This window comes from Pteronotus mesoamericanus, unplaced genomic scaffold, assembly GCF_021234165.1.
Source record: "Pteronotus mesoamericanus isolate MK-2021 breed Mesoamerican mustached bat unplaced genomic scaffold, CSHL_Meso_final scaffold_167, whole genome shotgun sequence".
Taxonomy (NCBI): domain Eukaryota; kingdom Metazoa; phylum Chordata; class Mammalia; order Chiroptera; family Mormoopidae; genus Pteronotus; species Pteronotus mesoamericanus.
Window position 1 is genome coordinate 10,717,603 of NW_026555308.1, and position 10,871 is coordinate 10,728,473.

Consider the following 10,871-nt stretch of genomic DNA (forward strand, 5'->3'; position numbering starts at 1 on the left):
ATGGGCTCACTCCCTCTCTCTCTCACTCTCTCTCCCTCTCTCTCTCCAACTCTGGTTATTGAAGAAGTCTGGACAGCACACAGTGCTCCTCCAGTACTTGGGAACTGTCCAGGGGTAGAGTCACTGATCAGCACACATCACAACCCCAGGGACACAATAGAAGACAGGAAATTTGTCTTGGGGATTGAGGTGGGGTTTAAACACTAAAAATCCACTAATGAAGCCACTGTTTGGTTACAACTCACACAACAATCACATAAGGTATATTTGTAGAGCTTCCACTGTGTGCCAAATGCTGTGGAAGACTGCATGCATTGTCACATTTGACCCTCACAAATGTGTAAGGTAGGCATTATTAGCTTTGGAGGTGGGAAATCTATCTAAAACTTGATACTAAATACTGCCTGAAGTGATTTAATGAGTAAGTGGTGGAACTGGGGTTTGAACTCTGGAGCTCATATTAACTACTATGCTAGTAGTTCTCACTTGGATTAACATGTGGATCAGCGGGGAAACTTGATAAAAATGCTGATGATTTTCAAGCTTATTCCATAGAGATTCAGGTGGGGTAGGTCTGAATGGGAGCCCAGGATTCAATGTTTGTAACATATATCCCATCATCACCGAGCAGTGGCTCCTGGACCCGCCACCTGAGAGGCGTCACACGATGCCACATTCCCTGATCTTCCAACATCTATGGGCTTTCCCAGGGGCCCTGAGATCCAGAAAGAAATGGGATGGAGGTGTGTGCTTTCAGAGAGAGGGCCTTTCACTCTGGTTTCATGTCCAATATTGTAGGATCCTGTTCTATAATGGGCAGGCGATGACTCTAGAAGAACTGGTTGCTGGTATTGAGTCCAACACTAATGTGCTATGTGCCCTGGGACCTGAAACAAGCCCTCTTTGAGGCTATTTCTTCATCCCAAGAAGAAGGAGTCTGGGACAGCTAATCTTCAATCCTACTCTCTTGCTTGATTGAGTGTTCCTTCTCATCGTCAGCTTGGCATTTGGATCATCAACAGATCAAGTCCCTTATCACTTCCATAGTTTTGCTCCTGGATGACCAGGATTTTGCTGGCTGTAATAATCATCATTATTGTAAAGGCTTCTGTGCACTGAGCACTTGCAAGGCACCTAGCTTTGTGCTCAGGGCTTTGCATGGCTCTAACAGCTATGCTCTTTAAAAAAAAAAAAAAAAATTTATTGTCCAGATACATTTGTCCCCATTCTCCCACCACTTTCCCCTGCCCCACCCACCACCACCTCAATCCTTCCCCACTTTGGCTTTGTCCATGGGTCCTCTATTCATGTCCCTTGATTTGGCCCTTCTCCTTCTTTTCCTTGTTACCCCTCTCCCTCCTTCCCTCTTATTACTGAGGGTTTGTTTTTCCTTTCAGTGTTGCCGGTTATATTTTTCTTGTTGTTTGTTTTGTTGATTAGGTTCCACTTACAGGCAAGATCATATGGTACTTGTCTTTCACCCCCTGGCTTATTTCACTTAGCATAATGCTCTCCAGTTCTATCCATGCTGTCGCAAAAGGTAGTAGCTCTTTCTTTCAGCTGCATAGTGTTCCATTGTGCAAATGTACCATAGTTTTTTGATCCACTCATTTACTGATGGGCACTTAGGTTGCTTCTAGCACTTGGCTATTGTAAATTGTGCTGCTATGAACATTGGGGTGCGTAGGTTCTTTTGAATTGATGTTTTGGAATTCTTAGTGTATAATCCAGCTATTCTCTTAACTTCTTTATACCATGAACCCCTTTGACAGTCTGGTGAAGTCTGTGGATCCTCTTTCAGAATGATAATTTTAAATGCATAAGATATATAGGATTACAAAATAAACATCATAGTATCTTGAAATACAGTGATGAAAATATTTTAAAAATCCACATTTGTGATACAGTGTGGGTTATTTTTAAACTAATGCATCAAATAACAAAATCTAATAACAGGTTTCAATGTGGTGATGAACATCAACAGTTCTGTGAGCTATTTCCTAAAAGTGCCATTTAATGTGATAATATCTGTGATTCTATTGGTGACATAGTCCCAGGCCAGCGCTAATATCATGATGGTGTGTTGCATACATTTATAATTGAGAGACATACTGAATTTCAGTTAGAGGCTAGGGAAAATAAGGATTTTTTTTTTTTTATCATGCAAGTTCTCAAACTCACTGAGTTTTATCCAGAGGTCCTCCCTAGGGTCAGTGAGTCTTGGTAAGCACCCACGGGCAAGTAGGACTTACAGTTCCTTACCTATTCTCTTCATGGTTCTACTTTCTCATCTCTAAAATAGGGATAATAATAGTATTGCTATCCTTGGCTGTTGTGAGAGATAAAATAATAGATTAAAAGACAGTAATTAACACCTAGTAAACACTTCAGAGTTACCTTTTGTTATAATTATTTCAGTCAATCCATATGATAACTGTATGAAGTAGCATTTTTATTAGCCCCCACTCCCAGAAGAAGAAACTGAGGTTCAGAGAGACTAAACTTGCACGAAGTAACACAGGAAGCCGGTGAGTGACAGAGCTGATTGAAACACAGATCTTTCTGATACTACCTCAGGGTCTTGCCCACATAGCATGTTGTATAATTATTTTTCAGCAATTATATTAAATGTCCTCACAACTCTCTGGGATGAGGCCAGGCAGACACTGGGATAGATCGTGGTGATAACCCCAGTTCTCTACCCCTTCCCAAGGAGAAAGGCAGACGCCAGAGGTTTGGGAAGCTCTTGCCAGACTTGTCTGGGGATGATTTATTTAAAGGCATGTTGGGAACAGTTAATAATAATGTCCTTCTATTCAAAACAAACTTTTCCCAGCTCAGTGCTTAGAAGATCCCAATTAAGAACTCAGTGTCCAGAAATTTTCAGATTCTGTTTTTTCAATCCCTTTACAAATATAGTCATTCCCTAAACCTGAAGTAAGTCTTGCTCATAAATTCAGTCTTAGCCTTGAAAGATAATAGTCTTCACAATGATAATAATAGCATCAACTCCTTTTGTTACCAATTATTGAATTTTTATTATGTGCCAGGCATGGGGTAGGCACTGTACATATATCGCCTCATTTTCTTCTCTCAACGGTGCTCTGAGGAAAAGGTATTATTCCCGTTTTCTAGATGGGGAAAACTGAGGCTCAGAGAGATAAAATGACTCATCCAAGAGCATACATCTAGTGAGTGGCAGGATTGGAATTCAAACCCAGATTTGTATGATTCCAAAGCTAATCCCATCACAACAATTCGTTTCATTAGTTCATGATCCATTCCTATACTCGCTCCCTTTGGGGTAGAAACTCTAGTGTATACTAAAATTGTTCCAAGGAGATGGAGTTAAATCCAAGGGAGAGTGTACTCCTCTGGATCAGATGGTATCAAGAGTCAGTATCCACTCCTACTAGTTGCCACTGACCTGGAGGCATCAACCCAGCCTGCTGCTGCCTCAGTTGATGTTTCTGTACTTCAAGTCTGTTTTCCAACACAACAGAGGACCCTCAGAATGTTTTAGTGTTTCTATACAGACAGAAAGCAGGACCAGAAGTGGCCTCTGGGGCAAGCAGACAGGCGACTAGAAATTGTAATTGTGTGCCTTAATTCTCAATGACTGTGGGAGAGTCCCTTCCCCTCCACAGGAGGCAGTGTAATCTTTTGGGTAAGAGTAGGACTTCTGGAGTCAGGGGATTCATGTCTGAATTCAAGTGGCCATAATCATAGCACCTGTCAGAGGGCTGTTTTGAGAATGATATAAAGCAATCTACATAAAGCTCCAAAAATAGCTCCCAGACAATATTATTTTCAAGATTTTAAAAACTCATTTGGAAATCATCGTATACCCAGGCTCTTGCAGAAGGAAATAGAAGAAAATACCAAGTTTCCCCGCATTGAGTAAGATGTATCTGAACTTGGTATGGTGCCATTTCTTCCAATGCCTTGGCTGTTGGTGATGTTACAAGTATGTTAAAGATCTGATTTCATTGCAAAATCTTTTGGATACAGTCTCAATTAATTTTAAAAATGGGAAAGAAAATAAATTCTTGCTCAAGAGTGTGGTTTTCTTGATGGAAGGAATTTTTCAGATCTAGAGGTCTATAGGGGATAAACTCCTAATTAATGAAATCCATGGTAATAAAATAGGTTGTAAACTCCTGGTTTCAGATGGTTTATTAGCTCTCTGTTGCTGCTTACCTACATAATTACTCTAAAACTTTGCAGTTGCACACAACACGTATTTATTATCAGGGTCTGGAATCTGCACATGTCTTAACTGGGTCCTATGTTTTAAGGGTCTCTCAGGAACCTGCAATCCAGGTGTCAGCCAGGGTTGCAGTCTCATCTGAAGCCTCAGGGTGGGGTGGGGGGAAGATCTGCTTGCAAGCTCACTCACGTAGCTGTTGGCAGGATTCACTTCCTAAAGGATTGTTAGACAGAGGGTCTTGATTCCTACCTGGCTGTTGGCCAGAAGCCATCCTCAGTTTCCTGCCACATGGACCTCTCCAATACAGCATCCTTCTTCATTTAGGACAGCAAGAGAGTGTCTGGTAGCACTCTCTTCTCATCTAATGACAAAAGTGACAATCTCCCAACATTACCATATTCTCTTGGCTAGACACAAGTTGCTCAAGAGGAAAGGATTACTTATGGCTGTGAAGACCAGAAGATGGGGATCATTTGGGGTCCTGTTGGGGACTATCTGCTGCAGTTGATGTCACAGGCTCCTCCAGTACAAAAGTCTGAGCTGTTATGTCTTTTGTGAATAGTGAGTATCTGGGCACAATTATGACACTGCTATCACTTTCAAAGAGATAACTAACTTATCTGGGATTATATCTTAGGCCCACCACTTTTGATACCTCAGTTTCTCCATCTTCAACAATAGAGATAATTTAAATATAGCACCAACTCCTCAGTTTTATTGTGTGAGCCATTTCTATGGAATGTGTGATCAGTGCAAATATTATCCAACAAAGACGTGATGTAGAATTGTGGCTGCCCAAATCAGAACTTTGCTTTGTTTCCCAGCGCTTTCTTCTTGCATCTGGAGGTTGGATGGGAGTCATGTCCTGGGTTTTGCACTGTATGAGTGGAAATTATGTAGGCCACTTTCAGACCTGGTCTATGAAAACCCCCATCATAATCCTCCCAACCATCTCCCCAACCAGCTGGATTGACACCCACGCCCAGTACAGCCTTGGGAACCACACATTGAAGAGGGCAGAACCTTGGCTAGCCCAAGCCTTTGAGTGATTTTGTGGAACAATGACTTTTCTTGCCACCAGTCCCACTACTAATCGAACTTTATGTGAGTGAGAAATAATCTTCAGTTGTATTAATCTCTGAGATTTTAGGGTTTATCTGTTAGAGTAGCGAATTCCTTAACAAATAGAACAGATTTGGAATGGTGTCTGGCACATAAAAAAACAATAAATGTCATGTCATCTGTTACCATCGTCATCATCTTTTTAAAAGATTTTTATTTATTTATTTTTAGAGAGAGGAAGGAAGGGAAAAAGAGAGGGAGAGAAACATTGATATGTGAGAGAAACATTGATTGGCTGCCCCTCACACACCACAAACCGGGGGCCTGGCCCGCATCCCAGGCATGTACCCTCACCGGGAATCGAACTGAGGTCCTTTTGCTTTGTGGGATGACACCCAATCCAACAAGCCACACCAGTCAGGGCTTAGTATCATCATCTTAATTGAACTTCTACACTTTTCTGTGCCAAAAAAAAAAAAAAAAAAAAAAAAAATCCATACCTGATCTTTAACCCTCCCATCAACTCTGAAAGGATTAGTATCCCCATTTAATAGTTAAGAAAACTGAGAAGTCAAACAGCTCACTTAAGGTCACAGAGCAAGTGCTGCAGTGGGAATCTACACCTGGCTTCTGGTTCCACCATTTTCAGCATCCCACTTAGCCATCTCAAAGTTTCTGGTACAATCTAGATCGAGTTTTGGAGGTAAAACCTCTGTAGGAGAAGAATGTCTACATTGTTGGCATCTCACTTATTTTCTTGTCAGATTCCAAATCCCAACTTGTGCTGCATTGTACAGTTCAAAGAAAGCATTTCACATCAAGAAATGTCATGGTTGCTAGAAATAATTTTGTCACATCCTCTTAAATTTTTCCTTTTTGCAAGTTCTGACGTTTCAGTTAGATTCAAATCTTACAATGCCTCATTTTAAAACACTATAAAAGGGCACCTCGTTTTTTAAAAATCTCAACATCTAAATAGAACACTTCACTGTCTTCATCTTAAAAGGTATAAAATGGGAAGATTCTAAAGAATCAATTCATAGTACACAGTTGCCTTATTGCAGTTGCCTTATTTTTGGTAATTGGAAGCTATTTTTTAAAATCCTCACCCCAGGATATGTTCACTGATTTGAGAGAGAAAGAGGAAGGGTGGGGAGAGACAAAGAGAGAGAGAGAGAAAGAGAAACGTTGACTCATCGATGTAAAAGATGAGTAACATTAATAAGTTACCTCCCACATGCACCAAGACAGGGGATTGAACCCACAACCTAGTTGTGTGCCCAGCCTTGGAAGCTATTTTTGATGCTTTAATTCTGTTTTTGGGTTTTGCTGTCCACTTACCAAAAGCAAATAAGCTGAATGTACAGGAATTCTACAAGTTGTTGCCGAGTGAGTCCCCATATTCAGATTAATAAAAATTAACACCATATAGGTCGTAAGCTTTAAAAACTTTTGTTCTGGGTCTCATTATTTGCCATGGAAATCTGCCTCATGGACATTCAATACTTTCTCAAATTGAGTCAACAATTTTGAAGAAAACTTAGAGACATTTCTGAGCGCTTAGTTTTTCTCAAAACACCTCATTTAGTTACTTGCTCAACAAATAGAGAGCACCTATTTTGTGCCAGGCAGTGTACTGGGCCTTGAGGACACAAGGATTCCTCCCTTTCCCACCAAAAATCAAAGAAAAGCAGAATATGGACAAATGGATAAGCCTGTACCACAAAGAGAGACATCATAGGTAGAGGAAAGCCTTGATGTAAGATAGCCTAGGATTCAAATCCCTCCTCTAGCACTTCTAGCTATGTGGCCTCGGAGATATTTTTTCAGAGCCTAGGTTTTCTCATGTCTAGAATGGACACAATCAAACCTACCTTGCAGTGTTGCTTGAGCATTTAAGATAAGGTATGTAAGACATTTACTCATGGTGAATATTTAATAATTTAGAGTTTTAATATGAAGCATTTGCTTATCATTGATTTGTACTATTAAAATCAGGCTAATGGGTTATCTTGGTTTTTGTCTCTGTTTATGCTGTGATCCTAGAAGGATTTATGTCAGGGATGGAAACGATACCAGGAGTAATTGATAAGAAAATGGTGGGAGTTAGGCAGAAGGGGAAGAAGCCAGACAAGTGTGCAATTTCAGGCAGCGTCCCACAGAAGGTAGCCTTGTGTGTACTGGACCTTAGAATCTGCACCTGTCCCAAGCAAATAAGTGGGCCTTTTATTCTTACACAACCCCCCAATCATTAGCCAAAGAGATGGGAGCCCCCAATACTCTGGCTCCCTGCATGTGGGGGGAAACATGTCAATAGTCTTAGGGAAGACCTGCAAAAAGTGTCTCAGGTGCTGGTGGTTAGAGTCATAGGCACACAGGATCTGGAAAAGGGTCATAAAAATAGGAAAAGGATATGAGGGCCTCTGGGTGCCAGTCATGCCAATTATATCTTCTTTTTCTGACTTCGGGGGGACATTAGCCCTGGCTCAACCAGCCCAATAAGTAAGATGAGTTTTTCTCGGTTCATAAGCAAGATAAGTTTGGAGAACTTACCTATCCAGATATGGCTAATGGGAGGCATGGGCGCATAGTTTTGGGGTCAATCTGGTTTAAGACAAAATCTCAGCCCTCCCTTCATATAGCCAGTGTCACTCTGAGTGACTGATTCAGCCCCTCTGACTTAATTTTCTTTTATAAAATAGGAATAACGATATACTTCTTTCATAGGCTTGCTCTACAAAGATGTCTTTCTATTCACTGATTTATTTGAAAAATATACGCTGAGCAGCTGCTCTGTGTCAGGCTCAGGGCTTAGCACTGGTGCACTGAAATGAATCAGACACCAGTCCTGCCTTCCAAGATGTTGGCATCTTGTAGAGGAGGAAGACGTATAAATTACAGACTGTGTGTCCTTCCCTTACATTCTCTCTTTCTCTGTCTCCCTTTCTAGCTATGTCTTGTTTTTGACACTGGTAGTTTTTCCTCTCCTTCCTTCTGCCCCACTTCCTTCTTCACTTGCTCTCTACATTTCTGTCTTACATCCTTCTACCCTCACCACAGTCCTCGTTTTCATATCAACTGGAAGACATCCAACCTTCTGCCCTATCCATTTCCTGCTTCTGCTGCTGTTTTCCAAGGGCCCTTTGGAAGGCTGCAGAGTCTGTGAAGTTCTGGGGAATTCAGTGCAGCCCAGACCCTCGAGTGTGACAGAAGGTGACTTGGAGACAACAGAAAGTCATCCATCCTGTCAGTGAGAGCTTAGGGACCAGGGTAGATTAGGATAGGGTGGGGTGTGGGGAGCATAAGAGCAGCAAGCAGTCCTGAGTCCTGAGGATGGACAGATAGAATACATGGCCAATTGCCTTGGGACAGTGGTGGGTCAGGGGAGGATCTGGACAACAGAGCTGATCTCCTTCTATTTTGCAGCTGTGTGGATGATCAAGTGCACGGGGATATGAGTCAGGAGATTTCTAGTTTCAATTCTAGTACTGGAACTAGCAGTATGATCTGGGACTTTCCTTGTCCCAGTGATATAGTGGCTGTGATCTCTTTGGATTGCTCCTCTGAGCCAGTAGCTCTGCCTTCAAATCTTTCTGATTCCTGCCCCATGGTGTGCCAGTTTTTGAATGGTACCCACTAGGTACCTCCTATCAACTCTTTTTCTTTCCAGAATTCTAGGGAATGTTCACTTTGGGTTTGAGAACGATCTAAACCCAGGGCCCTGGAAGCAGGCTTGGTTGGCTGGAACCCAGTTGCCATCTTATTGTGAGGTCAAGGGCAGCTGCTGGAGCTGAAGAGGGGAACTCTGGTGACTCATATAAAACAGTACTCAAAATAGAATATCATGCAATGTCTCTGGAGGACCCTGAAATCAACATTTTGAGAACCATACCAGGGAGCAGGTGGACTACTGAGAATTACTTCTGGACACCTGTGCTTGGCTTTGCCCCAATATGCTGACTTACTTGTGGAAGGTCTCTGAGCATCTTTTCTTGTCTGCACAGTAGAGCTCTTCACCCCTGCCCTGTCTTCCTGCAAGATTTCTGTCAGGAAAAGATGAAATGGCAGATGGGAAAACTCTAAGAGATTGCACAGGATCAAAGATGATGGCCTTTGTGTGTGGAATTGTACCACCTCAAGCACCCCATCTCTATTCTCAGAAACAGAGAGACCTCAGACAGAATATTTTAGAGCTTTTCATCCCATCTTCTATGCCACATACCTCTTGAGCCCCACTCCCTTTCCTCTTGATCAATTGTTTTTTCTTTGGCCATGGCTGTGACAACCAGCTGAGCATACAGTACCTGGTCCAGGTGTGCGGTAGAGCTCTAACTTTCTACTTCAATGCTTTCCTGCCTGCTTCCATCATGAAGGATAATGTCAGGAACCTGCTCAGCCATTCTAAGCATGTACAATGCTGGAAGGGTGAAGGGGTCAACATGACATGGGCCAAACCTTGACCACTGAGGGATGGGGACTGGTGGTGCCTTCTCCCTACTTCCACCGGCTGACAGAGAGAGCTGAGTGCATTCTAACAGCTCCTCATAGGTTGAAATGGGCTGGAATCCACTTACCAACAGTGGCTATCAGGCTCACAAAGGCCCCTGGGCTTGACTTTTCCTCTTTCCCCATGCTACACTTCCAAGCCCCTCCGCCTTTTTCTTGGAATCTCTTCCCAAAATAACTCTTAAAGCTTCCACTTTGTACCTGTGTCACATGGAAAACCTCATATAAAGTGGCTCTCTAGAATGATTCTGCCAATTACAACCTTAATCCTGAACATTTTACCCAAACCCACCTGCGCACACCGTGCTCAATCCTATAATGAGTGCACTGAGTTGTTTTGAAGGTCCATCAGTTCTTGAGCTGGAAGGGATAGACATGCACTTGAGCACTAATTATCCCTGGACAAGAGTATTATGAAACTCCCCCATTAGGTGAAAAGGTGAGTACAGAAGAGATGTTTTATCTCATTTCTCTCAACACTCACTAAGATTAGAAAGACAAAAATGAGATGCCATTGAAAGTTACTTTTCTTCATTTTTTTAAATAATCCTCCCACTTCCTGTTTTCTCTTGGGAGATTGAAAAGTGTCTTCTCACACATTTCTCATTATCAGAAGTTAATGAGAATTCTAATTAGGGATACTGCACACTTTGATGGTATTTTATAAAAATGTAGCTCTGGCTTCTTGTTTGTCAGGCTGCCAGTCTTTGTATCCTTGCCAAAGATGCCCTCTCTAATAATAATACTAATAGCTATCATTTATTGAAAGTCTACTATTTGCCAGGCAATTTGCATGCATTGGCACTTGTCTTTGCAAAAGTCATATGAGGTAGGAACTATTAACCCTAATTTTGCGTGCGGAAAGTGAAGCTCAGCCTGGTGAAGTGACTGGTCTGAAGTTACACAGCTAGGAATTGGCAGACCTGGGTTTTAAACTAAAGTTTATTCTCTAGTCAAGAACTTTTCATGTCCACCTTGAGCAGAGGATCTTGGGGAGAGAGAAGACAAGACAACAGGATAACTTGTCACACCTTCTGGGCAAATGATCAATTCCAACCAGAGTATGTGCTATGAGTTATGGCATCTCCAGCAT